A 22,000-nucleotide genomic window follows, 5' to 3' on the forward strand; every position below is an offset into this window, starting at 1 on the left:
TGGAAATTGCTCCCAAGGATGACCCAGACTTGTGGAGGTCTGCAATTTTGTTTCTGAGGTCTTGGCTGATTTATTTAGATTTTCCCATGATGTCAAGCAAAGAGGGACTGAGTTTGAAGGTAGGCCTTGAAATACATCCACAGGTACACCTCCAATTGACTCAAATGATGTCAATTAGCCTATCAGAAGCTTCTAAAGCTATGACATAATTTTCTGGAATTTTCCAAGCTGTTTAAAGGCACAGTCAACTTAGTGTATGTAAACTTCTGACCCAATGGAATTGTGATACAGTGAATTATAAGTGAAATAATCTGTCTGTAAACACTTGTTGGAAAAATGACTTGTGTCATGTACAAAGTAGATGTCCTAACCGACTTGCCAAAACTATAGTTTGTTAACAAGAAATTTGTGGAGTGGTTGAAAAACGAGTTTTAATGACTCCAACCAATGTGTATGTAAACTTCCGACTTCAACTGTATATTCTGTTTGTAAATATACATGCTTCTTTGGTTCCAAGTACAGGACCCCAGTAATCTCTGCAATTTAGTCTGAGAGAAATTCAACTTTTATCCTGCTATTTTCATCAAACCTGAAATTACCATACAGTTATCAGGAATTTTCATCCAGTCAGTCCCGAGGGTGCATGTGAGTGTTAAACTTCAGTCACAATGTTGGGCAAGTAGGGACTCTGCTTGTGTAGTGTTGCACCTGAATCCTGAGTTCCTTAGCATTTTAGAGGACTCTTCAGTCTTCATTGCCTACTTTCCAAGACAAATACTGTATAACTTAAACTGCATGTTCCTTCAACTGAAAAGGGAGAAAAACAGTGGGTATATTTTTCTGGTGTCTTTGGTATGTTTGTGGTTTGCGGAAGGTATCCATAAGACTTTGACTCTGTTTTTCAACTGAATTCACAATAATCTGGCTAACCTAAAGTATAAAGGGCTGTGTTGACTTTCTGTCTGACCGTGCTGTTAATCCTCTACCTGGCTGGCTGCTGGCAGTGACCACACAGAGGCTGCATGCCCAGAGTAATCTCTGCACAAACGATCAGATTGTTTCTGTGGCTCAAATTTGCTGAGGATAGCCTAAATGTCATAGTCCTAGCAGTGTTGAAGAGGTGGCAGAGTGAAGCCCAGAGGGTGTCAATGAGCCACCCTTAATTAGTGTGGCTTTAAAGCCAGCAGAGTGAAGAAATGACTCAATCATCCTCTTGACTGATGTCAGGAACTTGCTCATAAATGGGTTAACTTGAGTTGGCCTGACTTGCGGCTGTAATGGACTGCCCCATGTCAGAATATGAAAATGATTCGGCTAGGCCTAGTTTCTTCACTGAATGTCTGCTTCTTGAGGAGCTACAGATGGATATCTTTACAGTGGGCTCACAGGGCTATCTATTTTTCTGTGTCACTACTTTTAAGGGTGGAATGAGTGACCGGGCATGTATGATTCTCTAGACTGGCAGGCTCCTTACATCATCATAATCCGAAAGATTTTGTGTGGGCTTAGAGGACGTTTATCCACTTCTGTAATAAGAAGGGAAAGTAGAGAATTTGAGGGACAGAGAGCTTCCTCAATTGCTGCCCTGTAAACATTTTGAGAGGTTGAAAACGCTCAAATTTAAATCAGACACTGGGTTTCCAGTGTCTGTTTTTACTCATCGTTTACTAAGTTTTACAAGCATTGACATAACATAATGTCATGTGTCATTTTGATGGACTAGAACAGGTATTCCCAAATTGGGACACGTTCAATGTCGTCGGGGGTACGCCAAATGAAAATGTGAATCGCATTTAAAATATATTTATAAAAAATGTTTTTTATTTTTACATGTTTTTTTTCTTCACATTTTCAAACAGTCCATTTATATTTTCCAACGGGGCTATACATTTGGGTGAGGTTCTTTTCTCGTCTGAGTAGCCTCATTTCACTGCCAAAAATAAAATGAAACCATCTAGTGTTCAGCGAAATAACAACACAATGTCAAATGCAGGTAGCCTAGTCAAATAATTAACATCCAATCACATTAACCGTTAATCTCTCGCGGGAATTCCACTAACGGTCCGTATGTAGCCAAAAGTAGCTGCTGCTCATGTTGGTATCAGTACTGATGGCGCAAAAGCCTTGACAGGGAGACATAGTGGAGTGGTAACAGTTGCTCCCGACGCCACTTGGGTACACTACAGCATCCACCAAGAGGCTCTTGCTGCCAAGGGAATGCCTGACAGCTTGAATGACATTTTGGACACTACAGTGAAAATGGTTAACTTTGTTAAAGCAAGGCCCCTGAAATCTCATCCATTTTCTGTGCTTAGCAATGATATGGGCAGAGACCATGTAACGCTTTTACAACATACAGAAGTGTGCTGGTTATCAAGGGGCAAGGTATTGACATGTTTTTTTTTAATTGAGAGACGAGCTTAAAGTTTTCTTTACTGACCATAATTTTCACATGTCTGACCGCTTGCATGATGACGAGTTTCTCACACGACTGGCCTATCTGGGTGATGTTTTTTCTCACCTGAATGATCTGAATCTAAGATTACAGGGACTCTCTGCAACTATATTCAATGTGCGGGACAAAATTGAGGCTATGATGAAGAAGTTGGAGCTCTTCTCTGTCTGCATTAACAAGGACAAAACACAGGTCGTTCCATCATTGTATGATTTTTTTTTTGTTGTGCAAATGAACTATAGCTTACAGACAATGTCAAATGTGATATAGCTGAGCACCTGAGTGAGTTGGGTGCACAATTATGCAGGTACTTTCCCTAAACGGATGACACAAAAAAGTGGATTCGTTGTCACTTTCATGCCCTGCCTCCAGTCCACTTACAGATATCTGAACAAGAGAGCCTCATCGAAATTGCAACAAGCGGTTCTGTGAAACTTTTATTTAATCAGAAGCCACTGCCAGATTTCTGGTTTTGCAAATTGCACTGTTAAGACACTGATGCCCTTTGCAACCACGTACCTATGTGAGAGTGGATTCTCGGCCCTCCCTAGCCTGAAAACTAAATCGAGGCACAGACTGTGTGTGGAAAAGGATTTAAGACTGAGACTCTCTCCAATACAACCCAACATTGCAGAGTTATGTGCATCCTTTCAATCACACCCTTCTCATTAACCTGTTGTGAGTTATTCACAATTTTCGATTAACAAATAAGGTTTTATATGTAAGATGATTAAATAAAGAGCAAAATTATTGATGATTATTATTTGTGCACTGGTCCTAGAAGAGCTCTTTGTCACTTCCCACGAGTCGGGTTGTGACAAAACTCACACTCATTCTTATGTTTAATAAATTTATTGTATAGTTTGTGTGTGGCAGGCTTACAATGGTGGCAAAAAACAACATTTGAGTGCGCTGACCCTGGTGCTAGAGGGGGTACGCAGCTGGAGGTTGAATGTTTGAAGGGGTACGGGACTATAAAAAGTTTGGGAACCACTGGACTAGAACATGATATGTCCCCATTGACACTGAAACCACTTGTATGACTAATCTCAGCATCTCCAATCCTCAACTATGATTTCTGAACCATCCATCAAGATAAGAGGCAGAGGATGATCATTGTTTTCCCTAGGATTGTTTTCAGCAGTGGTGGCATGGGTGTGTGTGTGTGTTTGTGTGGGGGGGGGGGTACATTGCTACTATTAGCGCAATGACATGCTACCTGTTCCCATAGTCGTTGGCTCAATGACTGAAAGTCTATCTTTTTTAAAGCACGTCTTGACAGAAATATATATATATATATATATATATATATATACATATACACAGGAAGAAAAGAAAAAATTGCAGCTAAATTAATATAGGGGAAACACTGGGATGATAAAGAAGATGATGATAAGATTTACATAGGCAGGACAGAGTACAATGACCGTCAAACGTTCTGTTGACTCTCTTAACCTAATTTTTAGGCTATAAGTGGTCATTTATTACATCAATTGTCAAACACCTACATCCTTGTAGGTAGGTAACATCTATTACAATGTTATGTGACTGGTATAAAACTATGGAACGCCGTTTGGGTCTTTGCGTGTCAAAAAAGATACATGTCAAATAAGCTTGTTGATCAATCAGGACCTGAATATGACTGCACGTCACATAATAATTTAACGCGTTCATACATTTTTCTACGTAGTTATTACACATTGATTACACTATCACTCGTATTTCATGTCACAATGATTCATCGATACGCATGTTCTGATGCTGGTGAAGTTGTCTCGCGCACCTATAGTGCTGGTCATACAAAAAGCTAGCTAGCTGATGGATGCAAACAATGTTCTTCCCCCAAAACATAGCAAAATGACATCTGTTTCAGTATCTATGGTTAGCTAGCTAACTATATAGTTAAGTGTCATCATCTAAAATAACCCTAATTTATAAAACAGTTCTTATTTGATTAATGGTGGTCGACCCATCTATGTGAAGCTAGCCACAATAAGGATTAACCACACTAGTGGACTTTGTGGTTAGCCTTTAAATTAAAAGTATGTCATTGACAGTGATGCATATGAATACAAATAGTGTAATTATGCCATAATTGTATAGATCATAATAAACGAGGTTGGAATGTTATATAAAATTAACAAAAGACAATTTGTTAATCTGTTGAAATCACACTGGATGTATTAGCCTTTAGAATCGCATTGGGGGCATTCTTATTTCACTGTACAGCCTTACCCCCATGTCATTGATCCACAATCCATAGGTATCAGTCTACTCAGTGACACCCAGAGAACATTAGCGTTGTAGCTCTTATTGTGGGACTCTGAAAAAACTGAATTGAGCCACATTTCTTGTCAACCTACTATGTGCATTAAACATTATTCCTGAGGAAAAACAATACTGTGTTGATGTTTTGGAGTCAGATAACTCTGAGGAGGGTGTTGAGTATATTATTGAGTAGACTGATACCTCATTTCATTGATCCCAATCCTTAGGTAAAACTGTACAGTGCAATATGAATGTCAATACACACAATAGGCTGACTGGGGAGGTGATATCACACAGTCACAGTCCTGTGGTAAGAGCTACAACACTAATATTTGCGTAAACACTTAACAGTTATTTTCTGTGGGTGACACCGAGTAGACTGATACCCCGTTTCATCGCTTCACATTCCAACCTTGTTTATCATTATCTAGTTTAAATCTGGCATGATTCCAACAATTGTAACCTTCTGCTTCACTTTGAAAGAGGTACTTTTATTTTGAAGGCAAACTGATATTCCACTATTGTGCCTAATCCTTACTGTGGCTAGCTTCACAACACAGCCCGTTCAGGTCAAGCCTCACTGGCCAGATGAAACTAGCTGGCTGCTTATAACATTAGCTTTGGGCAACAGGGTTAAGTAGTTGGCTAGCTATTTATTTTCATGAACTGAAGTTAAATTTAAATAGGCGAACAACAAGTGGCTACCTAGCTAATACTTACAAGGATTCCTAAAACATTGCTAGGAATAATGAAAATAACTGCAGTTTCTACTGGTCATTGTTTTCAGGCTGGTTGTATTGGTGCTAGCTAGGTACCAAGCTAAAGCTAGCTAGCTACCCCAGAAGTAGCGGTCGAGCAAATAATGCCTTATTACTAAAGCGGTATTGTAAACACATCGTTTGTGGCCGGTGTGCTTGTTTGCATACTTTTTTTGTACAGCTTTGACAGTGCTACTTATAGTCATGGTGGCGCCTGGCTTGCACGTGCAAATTCAGCACTCACAACATTCTATAATAGAATTGTGTTATTTGACGTGTCAAATTAAAAGCTTATTTAGCGTGTTAAATAGTGTTATTTGGCGTGTATCTTTTTTGACACAGAAAGACCCAAACGGCGTTCCATAGTCTGCAGCTGAAGTTTAATCAAAACATGAAACATTTACAGCTTACATGGAAGTTGGAGCAGGCAGCTGTTTACCTCATGGCTGCGTGAGGTTGTGTCGTCATACTGTACTTTTTATTTTCTATCATTTATGGATCATATTGTGGTGTTTCCCTGCCGGGCCTCTGGGAGCACGTTCTTTAATGATGCAGTGAATTGCACTACACTGCAAACACTGCTGTGGAGATGGAGCCAAGCATATGGCCTTGTCTCTGCTGTCCTGAAAACAGAATGCGCTAGAGGTGAAACACTTCTATTTCTAGTACATCTCTCCTATTACATCTGTTTTTAGTCATAATTCGCATAGTCTATATGTATATGTAGGGGCAGTGAGGGGTTAGGTTGCATTTAATACATCTCAGTTGGGTTTTGTAATGTGATCCAGGTGCAGTTCCATAGACGTAAGAATATTTGAAACTATAGGATAAGAGCATACTTCGCTTGTCTTCGGGCTGTCAATTGCCACGGACCTCACAATATGATATCACGATACTTAGTGCCAATACGATTTCTATTGAGATGATCAAGATTCTATGTGTTGTGTTTTGATGTTCCAAACATTGCTCACTATATGTCTGCTGAAGAGAGCATGAGAAAATTAGTTTTGATCAGTCATGATAATACAAGTGTTGAAAACATGTTGGCTCAATATTTTTCTTAAGAAGATTGAGAACAAGTTATAGGATGAAAAATACTGGAGGTTTGGCACAGGTACAGCAGCTAGTGCTAGCAAATTCTACCTAGCAAAATCACTAGCGTGCCTTGTCAAGTTGTAGAATTGTGACCATTTTGCAATGTGACAGGCATTTTTGGAGAAGGTATAACTACCATTAGAAGTAAAATGGAATTGGTAGATTACAAGGCAAGATATTTGAAATGGCCAGCCACACAATGAAACCTTTACTCCTGAACACTTACTTCACTGTTAAGTTAACTGGTTGGCCCAACTTACAAGCCCTGTGGTTTTGGTAAGCTTAAGAGCGCTGACCTAGAGAGACTGGTCCCTGTCTTAATGACTGTATTACACAGTGATGCTTTCCATTAGTATTGGTATCTTTGTCCTACCCTGGACCACAGATCTCCCTTTGGCGGAGGCCCTCTATGTCTCTAAGCTGGCCCACCAGAGCCCATAGGATCAATCATTAACCATCACAAGGGGAGCGGGCTGCTTTGTGTGTAAACCTGAGCTTGCCCTCAATTAATATTGACTCTGCTATGTTAAACAAACTTGGTGGCATGCGCTTAAAAATATTTGATTGCCTTGAATGCTAATATATTTATGATGATAAAAGATCAAAGACCTCAGAGGGACAACAAATGAAGCCAGTTTTTGATTAGATTCTTGATAATAATTTGAAATGTTTGACTTTATGATTGGAACAATGAGACTGCAATACCAATCTCTCTTTTTAAAACCGATGAACAAACATTCAGTCCCACACTCCTGTGCTTGCAATTCTACCTCAAGTCTGCAGGCATGGCATACACAGAGAAAGGATGGATTGGTGATCTCTCTTTTTAACCTTTGGGATTATCATGGGTTTAGAGAGAGGCCGGAATCTAAAATAAATCAGCTATCCCACTCTTTTTCTGCTCCAAACAATTTAATTTAGCCTAATCGCAGCAGTTGATAGTGTCAGTTTCACACTACTACCCAGGCACACTTTTGAAATATGCCCTAAATCCTTCTGATTATGTGCAGAATTATGGCCTAGGTTATGTTTTCTCAGACATGTCCTTATGAAATAATCTCCTTGTTCACTGGATGGTTGCTTGTGTTTTTATTCATGATATTGAGAGGCTCGAAAGTTAATTTGTTTCTCTCGTTTTGTTTCAAGACATACAGAAGGTGTTTTCCTCTCAAACATCATTTTGCCAGAGACCAGGTTATAATAAGTCATGCTGGGTATTATATGTCATGCAGCGTATAATAAGAGTATGCCAGCTGGGGGGCTATACATTAAGTACAAGGGCCACAGAGGACTGTTACAGGGCCATCCGTGTCAGTGAGTTAGGCTATGAGGATCCACAGTGGGTTAGTTAAGTGCAAGTGTAAGGTAACAGTATATTTCTGCCAAAGTGGATGCTTGTCTCAATGTCTAGTTACACGCAGATAAATCCGCTGGATTTGGTTTCCAAGAACCATCATATGATTTAGTCTCTTTAGGTGTAGGCTACTGCTTTAGGAACATTGTCATAAACTAGGCTAAATGGTTTAGTACTGTATATCAACTATGCCGACGTGAATGAGACTATCAATGAATGGATTGTTTTGTATCCAAAGACTTTTGGTATTTTTTCATTTGCTATAGGCAGAGATGGGCCTACTTTAGGACTCTGACTGTAGGAGAGTTAAATTACAGTGTGGTCTGGACATTTTGAAATATGGCTGTTATTTTTCAGTCCATTTTCTTCTCCAGGATAAGCTTAATTCAGAACTATTAAGAGTCATGGTCATGTAAATTGCTGTGTACTTCAGGTAAAAGGAATGTTCAATGACAAACTATAGCTTAGTCCCTAGTCTTGGTTTTCTGTGGGTCTGGGTCACTCTTTGTTGTGAATCCATCCAGTGGTTACAAAAATGCTTGGTTATTTCTGAGTAGCTCATTGCTGGTGTGCTTGTCTGGATATTGAAAGCTGTATGTCAACACCAACATGGAAGGAAATGGGTCAGCATCACGTCCGCTGTGTTGACATGGCTGAGAGTGGTAGTTCTTTCACTTGGTTCAAAGGGCCAATACAGATGACAGTTACAGGTGTAGGATCTTACTTTGACCTGTATTGACGCAGAAAACTAGTCCTGCAGCAACAGGATTTGATCATTTAGTCCATAATGTTGCTTGCTTGGCGGTTAGCTTGGTGGTTAGCTGGTCAAAATGTTACATGAATCGTGGAATACTGTTAATATAACTGTGTGTTAGTGCAGGTTTTCAGTGAATTTCTGTAAATCACAATCTGCATTTCCTGCAAGGCTGAAATTCTAAGCAACAAAAGAGTGATCAAATTAAAATCCTTCATCTGTATGTGAAAACAGCACGATTTCTGGTAGATGATAGGTTGACCAAAAGCCTACTTTTTTTCAAAATATGTCTTGGGCCAACATGTTTAACACGTTCTTAAATGCTTCTTATGCTCTTAGCGTACAATGTTGTCAATGAACAAGAGCTGTCAAAGCTAGCTGAGTTATTAGAGCGGTGTATGCAAAAAAAGTGAGCAGACTTGTTTTGAGAAATTAAATTTGATCACACAGCCCACTCCCCCTCAACACGCTAGCCTACTTCAAACCAGGCTGAACACTAAGGCTGCACTGATGGATCTTAAATCCATTTTATGACGCAAACTGGACAGCAGGGCTGTTTCTAGCTTTTTGGGGGCCCTAAGCGATATTTGTTTGGGGGGCTCCGCCACCTTGAAACATATTTTAGTCCCCCCCTCTTGGAGGTGGAGAGAGAAAATTGTAGCTTTAAAGTTAATGTCAAGCAATTTTACACATTTAGCCATGGGGCGTTAGAAAATGTTGTAGTTTTAAAGCAAATGTTCTGCATTTCTAAAATGAAATCCATGGGGCAGAGAGAACATTTTTCACTTTGAAATCTAATTTCATGCGATTCTAGTCATTTTTCCATGAGGTTGAGAGACAAAATAGTTGTTTAAAGCAGTTTTTGTGCAGTTCCTACACATTTTGCCATGACCGATTCCATGTTCATATGATATCTGAGTGAGAGTGAATATCAAAATCAATGGTGGCCCCCTAGAAGTCAGGGCCCTGAGCACATGCCTTGAGTGCCCAGTCACTAATTCATGATTACTACAAGGTTTAGATTAGCTGGCTAGACTAATTTACCTAGCAATCTAAACTGTTAGTTGACATGGGCTTATTGCCTGGCTGTCAGTATCTGACATGACGAGGAATACATCCTTCCTTTTTGTTTGGGGGCCCCCTAGCGGCCGTGGGGCCCTAAGCGGCCACTTATGCCTAGTAACGACACTGCTTCCCCCATAACTTCCTTTTAGAAACTCTCAGGGGTTAATGGTTAACACTAACCAAACCTCAGTAAAGAGGAGTAATAGGCCTCAGGTCAAAACATTACCTCTTCCAGTGTTTACTGTGACCTTGTTTAGGCTCTAACCATTCTATGCATGAGCGGTTTAACCTCCTAGCACCCATAGCAACAGTCACTGATAGTAACATCAACACTTGTTATTTCACCTTGCAGTGGTTATCATCCCTCTTGTTCTCGTATCAAATTGACGGATTTCTGACGGTATTATGTTACGAGGCTTTCATTAATCAATGTTCTTTTTTCATATGTTCTTCTTTTGTTTAAAATGACTGCAGAACAATGTATCCAGTGTCATAGGCACCCTGATCATAATTTGGCAAGGGAATACTAGTTCAGATGAGCGTGAGAAAATATGTAGAGCAAAAGCCACAATAGTTGCAGGGCTACAATCTCTATAAAGCATGACAAGAGGTTGGCAATACAACAAGGCCAGTTGGTTAATGCCGACCTTTCTCAAAACATCAGTATCACATAATGATCGACACACCAGTCCCTGTTGTTGCATGGTTTGTATTGATACAATAAGTCACTGCTGTGAATGAAGTGCCTCACCACATTGAGTTTAAAAACATGGCTTTTATCAGTACTGTTAAATGCCATTTGTGATTTAGTGAACATCAAGACTGTGGTCTCGTGACTTTAATTGATTACATAGGGCTAGTAATTCAGAAACCCTGTTTTAGGAGCTACTGAAAGGATTCCCAGATCAGTTGTCTGTTGGGGACAATTCAAGAATGACACAATCGTGCAGGAAGAATGACACATCGGGCATCTAACAGTTAGAGAGGCGAGCCAGCTTCAAACTGGGTTTCCAGTTTTGAATCCCGGGTCTGAAGGGGGAAAAATTTGTCTGAAAGTGAGCCAGGCAATTGCAGGGTTGCTGGTATCCTAGATGCCATTGCCTGCCGTTGTCCCCTTGAGCAAGGCAGTTACCCCCCCACAACAACTGCTCCACGGGCGCCCAGTGTGGCAACCCCTGCTCCAACCTCTCCAACTTGTGTGTGTCTTTTGGTGGGGTTGGTATAAAGCAGAAGTCACATTTCAGTTAGACCTTCTGTACAATCGACAAATACAGTGATCATAATCTTGTGCCAAATGATCTGCACGTTCCCCAGTTGTAGCTTATCTTTGGAAATCAGAACTTGGCACTATTTCATTTCTGCTACTGCCAGTAACTATAAAGAAATACATGTAGGCCTATGCACTTAACAGCATAGTCTTTGACCAAATAGGGCCTTAAATTGGGCGATACAAATGCCCAGTCTCAACACTGTCCCTTGGCTTTTGTCTCAGAGACAGATCCTGTGCCCACATTTGAACTCCGGTGGTAGACTAATTCTCACGTTAGTATTTCATAAATCTCTTGTCGACAGTTGCACGTAACATAAGTGTCCACAGAGTGTATGATGCGACGACTGAAGCCTGTTGCATGCTTCCCAATCGAAACATTTTGTGAATATATTATGACAAAATTCTGTCAAGTTTTTGTTAGTTTTGGTGTTTGGCAGGGATTTTTTAATCTGTTCACGCGCACAAACATTTTTCTTGAGGCAAGTCGAAGTTCAGTAGCCGAAGTCTGCTCCCCTTCGTCAGTGATTGGTCAACAGTACTACTCCTAGTAGGAGTGGGAACTAGGGACAGGGTTTTTCAGTAGTGTTTGTTGTCATTGAATGAGAGGCAACTCATTTTCATGCAATTTTTTTTTTAACTTAAATACTCCAGTTAGATGTGAAATTGCACAACTAAGACCTCCTTTGCGAAAACGTCCAAATGAATTACAGATTTCTTGATTTATCTTCAATTAATTCTTTTGAAGAAGTGTTACTGGGTATGTTGTTGCTACAGCATCTCAAGAGGGACAAACAATAATATTGCTGCTTTTTTCTCGTTTTTCAAGCGAAGGTCTTTTTAAGGGATCATGCGAGGCACAGACGTTCACTTTGCCTAGCCAAGTTCTGCTAGGAGCAAACCAAACCTAGTATGCAGGGGCCTTTACGAGGAGCTTACAGGTACACAGATTTTTCATCACTGGTCGTTTGGGCAAATCAGGATTTAGCAGGTCCTCACATCTTTAAAATTTCAGAAGGGAAGAGATATTTGGCCTGTAGACTTGCCACAAAACTGTCTGAGAGTTTATGTTTAGAGTGGTGGAGAATTTTCTTATTATCATTAGTAATTTTTCAAACATGCCCCCCCCCTCCCCTCCCCCCCATAACCTAATCGAGCATCTGACGCAATTACGCAAGGTTTTAGTTCTGGATGTCTGAGGTTAGTGGTTTATTAAATTCTCTCTGGCCACAGGTGCTGTACCAGTGAGAGACGGGATAGGCTGGGAGTTTGGCTGTGGCGCCCTCTGCTCTCGCTGTGCCTCTCCCTCGTAGGAGACTGATTTGTGACACCTTTCTGTGAAAACCCAAAAGCGTCTCCGAGCTCTGATCCCTCTGATGTTTCTACCCAGAGCGAAATGCACACTTTTTTTTATGTCAACAAAGATGTTAAATATTTAGAGGGCTAAATCATAGCTGCCAGGAGATTTTTTTTCCATTGGCAGATGAGAAGACAAGGTCAGGTTTCAGTGTAGGCTTACAGCTCTGCTAGTCCCTCCTCAAAGAGCATGGCTCCTTATGTGGACTTTATGACATGTCTGCCCCACTTGGATCCACCACTAATGAGCATTGTTCATCAATCTTAACCAAAGCCCATAAGCCTTTTCATCTTGTGGTAGTTTTCAGATAACCCCTTGCTATTTAAAGTCCTGTTCCTGATTTGTGATTCTTGTTAACGCTTTCTCTCTCCCTCCCTCTCTCCTCTTCTACCTCTCTCTCTACTCCTGCAATTGCCACACCCACACGTGCTCTGTGTCAGAGAGCTTGCCCAACGATAGATTATTATACACGAGGTATGTCAAGGGCTTTGGCTACACTGTGACTTCAAGGGGGGTATAAATTGACAAACATTCCAGCGCACCATTACGGTTGTGCAATCTCAATTTCCTGTGTTTTCATTCCTTTTTCCTGTCACCTGTTAGTTCCCAGGGAGGTGTGGGCAGAAAGAATGGCACATTTGGAGTGACATTGTCCTATTTCCCCCCCCCCTAACATCCTGTCGTAAAAAAAAAAAAAAAGGTTTATGCAAGTAGCTTAGCTACCCGTCTTAAGTCTCAATAACTTGGAATTGGGAGCATAATAAGGTTCACTTTCACTGAAGGTAGTTAGTTATCACTTTACCTCAGTTGAACTGCCTCTTAGTCACAGCCTGATAAATTATGAAATGTTAGAAGGGTTTTGGTGAGTGGGAAAACCAGACGTCATCATCAGGTATGACTGTGCCCCACTGCCAAGCTCTGAACCAGATGGAACCTGTTCTGGTTAGAGATAGGACTGATTACATTTTATCTTTCAACCGTTCGCTGCCCGCACCTGCCCGCCCGACTAGCATCACTACTCTGGACGGTTCTAGCCTAGAATATGTGGAGAACTACAAATACCTAGGTGTCTGGCTAGACTGTAAACTCTCCTTCCAGACTCATATAAAACATCTCCAATCCAAAATCAAATCTAGAATTGGCTTTCTATTTCACAACAAAGCCTCCTTCACGCTAAACTTACCCTAGTAAAACTGACTATCCTACCAATCCTCGACTTCGGCGATGTCATCTACAAAATAGCTTCCAATACTCTACTCTGCAAATTGGATGCAGTCTATCACAGTGCCATCCGTTTTGTTTCCAAAGCGCCTTATACCACCCACCACTGCGACCTGTATGCTCTAGTCGGCTGGCCCTCGCTACATATTCGTCGCCAGACCCACTGGCTCCAAGTCATCTATAAGTCTATGCTAGGTAAAGCTCTGCCTTAGCTCACTGGTCATGATAACAACACCCACTCGTAGCACGCCCTCCAGCAGGTATATCTCACTGGTCATCCCCATAGCCAACACCTCCTTTGGCCGCCTTTCCTTCCAGTTTTCTGCTGCCAGTGACTGGAACGAATTGCAAAAATCGCTGAAGCTGGAGACTTACATTTCCCTCACTAACTTTAAACATCAGGTGTCTGAGCAGCTAACTGATTGCTGCAGCTGTACATAGTCCATCTGTAAATAGCCCACCCAGTCTACCTACCTCATCCCCATATTGTTTTTATTTTACTTTGCTGCTCGTTTGCACACCAGTATTTCTATTTACACACCATCATCTGCTCATTTATCACTCCAGTGTTAATCTGCTAAATTGTAATTACTTTGCTACTATGGCCAATTTATTGCCATACCACCTCATGCCATTTGCACACACTGTATATAGATTTTCTTTTTTTTCTATTGTGTTACTGACTGTACGCTTGTTTATCCCATGTGTAACTCTGTTTTGTTGTTTCTGGCGCACTGCTTTGCTGTATCTTGGCCAGGTCGCAGTTGTAAATGAGAACTTGTTCTCAACTAGCTTACCTGGTTAAATAAAGGTAAAAATAAAATCTCAGGGCCTCTGTCAGCATCTGCTTGATAGCATTGTATTCTGTTGAATCAATCTGTTGCAAAACATTGGGCTACTACCTTTCTCGAAACTTATCTGGAACAGCATTCATTTTCCCTCATAGTTTTGAATCCCCTCCAATATAGCCTTGGCTACAGAACAACTCTGCTGAACTAAATTATGTATCTTAAAGTGAAGAGATGGCAGCCGTTTTACAGGCGCCTAATCAATTGTGCTATTATGTGGGTTTTTTCGCGTTATTTGTAACTTATTTTGTACATAATGTTTCTGCCACCGTATCTTACGGCAAAAAATTGCTTCTGGATATTTGGACAGCGATCACTCAGCTCGGATTAGACAAAGATTTTTTTTCTTCAACAAGCAGGACGCACAGGATGTACTTCAGACACCCGACAAGGCCAATATCCCCGTCATTGGCAGGAGAAAGAGACGCAGGTATAGGGGACACAGGACTGGGTGCCTTGTAAGGATCTGTTGACGGTGAGTGGGAAATCTGCCTTTACCGTCATTATTACTTGCCAACGTACAATCATTGGACAATAAATTAGACGAGGTACGATCACGAATATCCTACCAACAGGACATCAAAAACTGTAATATCTTATGTTTCACCAAATCGTGGCTGAATGACGACATGGATAACATTCAGCTGGCGGGATATACGCTGCACCGGCTAGATAGAACAGCACACTCCCGGTAAGACGAGGGGCTGCGTTCTGTGTATATTTGTAAACAGCTGGTTCACAAAATCTAAGGAAGTCTCTAGATTTTGCTCACCTGAAGTAGAGTATCTCATGATAAGCTGTAGACCACACTATTTGCCGAAAGAGTTTTCATCTATATTTTTCGTGGCTGTTTATTTACCACCACAGACGGATGCTGGCACTAAGACCACGCTCAGTCAGCTGTATAAGGAAATAAGCAAACAGGAAAACGCCCACCCAGAGGCGGCACTCCTAGTGGCCAGGGACTTTAATACAGGAAAACTGAAATCAGTCATACCTAATTTCTATCAGCATGTTAAATGTGCAACCAGAGGGGAAAAAAACTCTAGACCACCTTTACACCACACACAGAGACGCATACAAAGCTCTCCCTCGCCCCCCATTTGGCAAATCTGACCATAATTCCATCCTCCTGATTCCTGCTTACAAGGAAAAACTAAAGCAGGAAGCACCAGTGACAGCGTCAATAAAGAAGTGGTCAGATGACGCAGATGCTAAGCTACAGGATTGTTTTGCTAGCACAGACTGGAATATGTTCTGGGATTCCTCCGATGGCATTGAGGAGTACACCGCATTAGTCATTAGTGTTCATCAATAAGTGCATTGATGACGTCGTCCCCACAGTGACTGTATGTACATACCCCAGAGCATCTGCTGTTCTGGACGACTGTGTGATCACGCTCTCCGTAGCCGATGTGAGTAAGACCTTTAAACAGGTCAACATTCACAAGGCCGCAGGGCCAGACGAATTACCAGGACGGGTGCTCCGGGCATGTGCTGACCAACTGGCTAGTGTCTTCACTGACTTTTTCAACATGTCCCTGACTGAGTCGGTAATACCAACATATTTCAAGCAGACCACCATAGTCCCTGTGCCCAAGAACACGAAGGTAACTTGCCTAAATGACTACAGACCCGTAGCACTCACATCCGTAGCCATGAAGTGCTTTGAAAGGCTGGTCATGGCTCACATGAAAACCTAGACCCACTTAATTTGCATATTGCTCAAACAGATCCACAGATGATACAAACTCTATTGCACTCAACACTGCCTTTTCCCACCTGGACAAAAGGAACACCTACGTGAGAATGCTGTTGGCTTGTACCATTGCTCTGATAATAGCCTCATTCTCCCATGGTTATTTCTAATTAATCAGCAGACATTCTAAAGCCTTAATTAGATTTTGTGCCAAATCCTCTTAGGTGATTAATATACTGTAGGTGTGGTCTTAGTATGGCTGGGCGAGGTGAGACTGAAGGACAAATTAGCACTGCCATGCAGCACTAGCCAGGGCAAAGACCGCTACAACCACACACAGCCATCCATGCGGCACCATAGTGGTCCAACTGAAGAATTCAATCAGGATTGTGGTCAATGATTACAGCAAGCCTATCTCATCATGGGTTAAATTATACAAATTGGTAAATACACAGTTGGTTTTATTTAGGTTGTTCTGACTGCTGTTGCTGCAGTCCTTCATATTGCTCTGCTCAGTAATAAGTAGTGATGTTTTTTTCAGGTTTGGCAATTTTATTTTTTTATTTTTTCTAAATGCATCAATTACCTCCCTCCCCAAACCCCATGAAGGGGGAGCCTCAAGGCCAGAACAACCCTTCCTAACATAAATTGTTAATGCCAAATATTTTATCAGCTTATTCCAACATTCTTATCAGCAGAGTCAACATGCGCTCGTAGCAAAATCAAGAGCAAATCCACAAAGGTTCCAAATTTGGAGGCTTGTGACGCCGCAGGCTATTTTTAAGCATGTTACTAATAACTCTCCTGGGATTTATAGATGGATGGTAGGAGAGGGGTCACTGTTTCTCAATGCTCTACAGAGCTGATGTTTGACTGTGAATTTCATGGGCTGCTGGGTAAATGGTTTGGAGTCTTTCATAGTTCTCATATGTCAACATGGCTGGTACTGTTAGAGCCTCAACCGCTAACCATTGTTCATCAATCATTCACTTGGGAAGAGATGCAGTTTTCTCCTTCATATGATCCTGGATAAATAGTAGGGTCGGGACTATACCAGTATTGCGATACTTTTTCCATGACAAAAATGAAACCATGAAGCAGTCTCTTTGATCCTTAAAAACCTGCTGTGTGTAAAATATTGTGTGCTATAGATTGTAAAATAAATAATTGTGACTCTGGATGACAACATAATGATGTTTGTTTCCAACATTAGGGCTGTTTTCCTAAATAAGTTAAATCGCGATAATGGTATCGTCCTGGCCCTAGTAAATAGCTTTGACCTTTTTTGTCTTTTAACCAAATCAATTTGTATTTGTCACATACAGAGTTTACAGCAGGTATAAATGGTGAAGCGAAATGCTTATGTGCTAGCTCCACTAAGGTATAAGAAGTAGAGGTCGACCGATTAATCGGAATGGCTGATTTAATTAGGGCCGGTTTGAAGTTTTCATAACAATCAGTATTTTTGGACACCGATTTGCCTATTTTTTTTTATTTTGACACCTTGATTTAACTAGGCAAGTCAGTTAAGAACACATTCTTATTTTCAATGACGGCCTAGGAACGGTGGGTTAACTGCCTTGTTCAGGGGCAGAACGACAGATTTTTACCTTGTCAGCTCAGGGATTCAATCTTGCAACCTTACGGTTAACTAGTCCAATGCTCTAACCACCTGCTTTACATTGCACTCCACGAGGAGCCTGCCTGTTATGCGAATGCAGTAAGAAGCCACGGTAAGTTGCTAGCTAGCATTAAACTTATAAAAAACAATCAATCAATCAATCATAATCACTAGTTAACTACACATGGTTGATGATATTACTAGTTTATCTAGCCTGTCCTGCGTTGCATATAATCAATGCGGTGCGCATTCGCGAAAAAGGACTGTCAGTGCTCCAACGTGTACCTAACCATAAACATCACGGTCTTTCTTTAAATCAATACACAAGTATATATTTTTAAACCTGCATATTTAGCTAAAAATAAATCCAGGTTAGCAGGCAATATTAACCAGGTAAAATTGTGTCACTTCTCTTGCGTTCATTGCACACAGAGTCAGGGTATATGCAACAGTTTGGGCCGCCTGGCTTGTTGCGAACTAATTTGCCAGAATTTTACGTAATTATGACATAACATTGAAGGTTGTGCATTGTAACAGGAATATTTAGACTTGGGGATGCCACCCGTTAGATAAAATACGGAACGCTTCCGTATTTCACTGAAAGAAAAAACGTTTTGTTTTCGAGATGATAGTTTCCGGATTCGACCATATTAATGACCTATGGCTCGTATTTCTGTGTGTTATATTATAATTAAGTCTATAATTTGATAGAGCAGTCTGACTGAGCGGTGGTAGGCACCAACCGGCTCGTAAGCATTCATTCAAACAGCACTTTTGTGCGTTTTGCCAGCGGCTCTTCGCAATGCTTGAAGCATTGCGCTGTTTATGACTTCAAGCCTATCAACTCCCAAGATTAGGCTGGTGTAACCGATGTGAAATGGCTAGCTAGTTAGCAGGGTGCGCGCTAATAGTGTTTCAAACGTCACTCGCTCTGAGACTTGTAGTTGTTCCCCTTGCTCTGCATGGGTAACGCTGCTTCGAGGGTGGCTGTTGTCGATGTGTTCCTGGTTCGAGCCCAGGTAGGAGCGAGGAGAGGGACGGAAGCTATACTGTTACACTGGCAATACTAAAGTGCCTATAAGAACATCCAATAGTCAAAGGTATATGAAATACAAATCGTATAGAGAGAAATAGTCCTATAATTCCTATAATAACTACAACCTAAAACTTCTTACCTGGGAATATTGAAGACTCATGTTAAAAGGAACGTCCAGCTTTCATGTTCTGAGCAAGGCACTTAAACGTTAGCTTTCTTACATGGCACTTATTGCACTTTTACTTTCTTCTCCAACACTGTGTTTTTGCATTATTTAAACCAAATTGAACGTTTCATTATTTATTTGAGGCTAAATTGATTTTATTGATGTATTATATTAAGTTAAAATAAGTGTTCATTCAGTATTGTTGTAATTGTCATTATTACAAATAATGTTAAAAAATCGGCCGATTTAATCGGTAGCGGCGGGTTCTTTTTTGGGGTCCTCCAATAATCGGTATCGGCGTTGAAAAATCATAATCCGTCGACCTCTAATAAGAAGAACTAGACTGCCTTCAAGATGGCCGACTGTTGTTTTCAACTTAATTTTCTCACATTCGCATACACCGTTCCGTGGCCAGTGTGAGATTTGGCTTTTTCTTTGCAATTCTGCCTAGAAGGCCAGCCTCCCGGAGTCGGCTCTTCACTGTTAACGTTGGGACTGGTGTTTTGCGGGTACTATTTAATGAAGCTGCCAGTTGAGGACTTGTGAGGGGTCTGTTTCTCAAACTAGACACTCTAATGTACTTGCCCTCTTGCTCAGTTGTGCACCGGGGCCTCCCACTCCTCTTTCTATTCTGGTTAGAGCCAGTTCGGCATTGTACGAGAACTTCAGTTTCTTGGCAATTTCTCGCATGGAATAGCCTTCATTTCTCAGAACAAGAATAGACTGATGAGTTTCTGAAGAAAGTTCTTTGTTTCTGGCCATTCTGAGCCTGTAATCGAACCCACAAATGCTGATGCTCCAGATACTCAACTAGTCTAAAGAAGGACAGTTTAATTGCTTCTTTAATTAGCACAACAGTTTTCAGCTGTGCTAACATAATTGCAAAATGGTTTTCTAATGATCAATTAGCCTTTTGAAATGATAAACCTGGATTAGCTAACACAATGTGCCATTGGAACACAGGAGTGATGGTTGCTGATAATGGGCCTCTGTAGGCCTATGTAGATATTCCATAAAATATCAGCTGTTTCCAGCTACAATAGTCATTTACAACATTAACAATGTCTACACTGTATTTCTGATCAATTTTATATTTTAATGGACAAAAAAACTTTTTCTTTCAAAAACAAGGACATTTCTAAGTGACCCCAAAGTTGTGTGTGTGTGTGTGTGTGTGTGTGTGTGTGTGTGTGTGTGTGTGTGTGTGTGTGCTTTTTAGTGCTGTTCCATGTTACAAACATATTGCTCACCATGTGTCTTCTGCAGAGGGACGAGAGAGCCATGAGAAAACAACTAGTTTTGATCAGTCATGGAAATAAGTGCTGAAAACAAATTGGCTCCTTATTTAAAAAGAAGATGGAGAACAAGCCATGAAGGAAAAATACTGGAACTTTGGAACTAGCACAAAAATAATATTGTGAATTTGTCAAAACGAAACTACAGTGAGGGGGAAAAAGTGTTTGATCCCCTGCTGATTTTGTACGTTTGCCCACTGACAAAGAAATGGTCAGTCTATAATTTTAATGATGGGTTTATTTGAACAGTGAGAGACAGAATAACAACAAAAATATCTAGAAAAACGCATGTAAAAAATGTTTGAATTTATTTGCATTTTAATGAGGGAAATAAGTATTTGACCCCTCTGAAAAACATGACTTAGTACTTGGTGGCAAAACACTTGTTGGCAATCACAGAGGTCAGACGTTTCTTGTAGTTGGCCACCAGGTTTGCACACATCTCAGGAGGGATTTTGTCCCACTCATCTTTGCAGATCTTCTCCAAGTCATTAAGGTTTCGAGGCTGACGTTTGGCAACTCGAACCTTCAGCTCCCTCCACAGATTTTCTATGGGATTAAGGTCTGGAGACTGGCTAGGCCACTCCAGGACCTTAATGTGCTTCTTCTTGAGCCACTCCTTTGTTGCCTTGGCCGTGTGTTTTGGGTCATTGTCATGCTGGAATACCCATCCACAACCCAGTTTCAATGCCCTGGCTGAGGGAAGGAGGTTCTCACCCAAGATTTGACGGTGCGTGGCCTCGTCCATCGTCCCTTTGATGCGGTGAAGTTGTCCTGTCCCCTTAGCAGAAAAACACCCCCAAAGCATAATGTTTCCACCTCCATGTTTGACGGTGGGAATGGTGTTCTTGGGGTCATAGGCAGCATTCCTCCTCCTCCAAACACGGCGAGTTGAGTTGATGCCAAAGATCTCCATTTTGGTCTCATTTGACCACAACACTTTCACCCAGTTGTCCTCTGAATCATTCAGATGTTCATTGGCAAACTTCAGGTGGGCATGTATATGTGCTTTCTTGAGCAGGGGGACCTTGCGGGCGCTGCAGGATTTCAGTCCTTCACGGCGTAGTGTGTTACCAATTGTTTTCTTGGTGACTATGGTCCCAGCTGCCTTGAGATCATTGACAAGATCCTCCCGTGTAGTTCTGGGCTGATTCCTCACCGTTCTCATGATCATTGCAACTCCACGAGGTGAGATCTTGCATGGAGCCCCAGGCCGAGGCATATTGACAGTTCTTTTGTGTTTCTTCCATTTGCAAATAATCGCACCAACTGTTGTCACCTTCTCACCAAGCTGCTTGGCGATGGTCTTGTAGCCCATTCCAGCCTTGTGTAGGTCTACAATCTTGTCCCTGACATCCTTGGAGAGCTCTTTGGTCTTGGCCATGGTGGAGAGTTTGGAATCTGATTGATTGATTGCTTCTGTGGACAGGTGTCTTTTATACAGGTAACATGCTGAGATTAGGAGCACTCCCTTTAAGAGTGTGCTCCTAATCTCAGCTCGTTACCTGTATAAAAGACACCTGGGAGCCAGAAATCTTTCTGATTGAGGGGGGGTCAAATACTTATTTCCCTCATTAAAATGCAAATCAATTTATAACATTTTTGACATGCGTTTTTCTGGATTTTGTTGTTGTTATTCTGTCTCTCACTGTTCAAATAAACCTACCATTAAAATTATAGACTGATCATTTCTTTGTCAGTGGGCAAACGTACAAAATCAGCAGCACTTTTTTCCCTCATT

The 22,000-nt window shown here is 41.2% G+C and overlaps 1 protein-coding gene across 2 annotated transcripts in view; it reads left to right on the forward strand.

Annotated features, from left to right (window-relative positions):
* Positions 1–22,000, forward strand: part of nfat5b (nuclear factor of activated T cells 5b) — a 64,530-nt gene that overhangs the window by 3,474 nt on the left and 39,056 nt on the right. The window contains exon 1 of one of the 2 annotated variants that reach the window (XM_014126662.3): positions 14,783–14,917. The exons of the other annotated variant lie outside the window; for it this stretch is intronic. The gene's annotated coding sequence lies outside the window, so the exon portion shown is untranslated. Of the gene's footprint in view, positions 1–14,782; positions 14,918–22,000 lie in introns of those variants that run through there. 2 annotated transcript variants of the gene reach the window in all.

The sequence above is a fragment of the Salmo salar genome, chromosome 11, assembly GCF_965601325.2.
Source record: "Salmo salar chromosome 11, fSalSal1, whole genome shotgun sequence".
NCBI classification, from domain to species: Eukaryota; Metazoa; Chordata; class Actinopteri; order Salmoniformes; family Salmonidae; genus Salmo; species Salmo salar.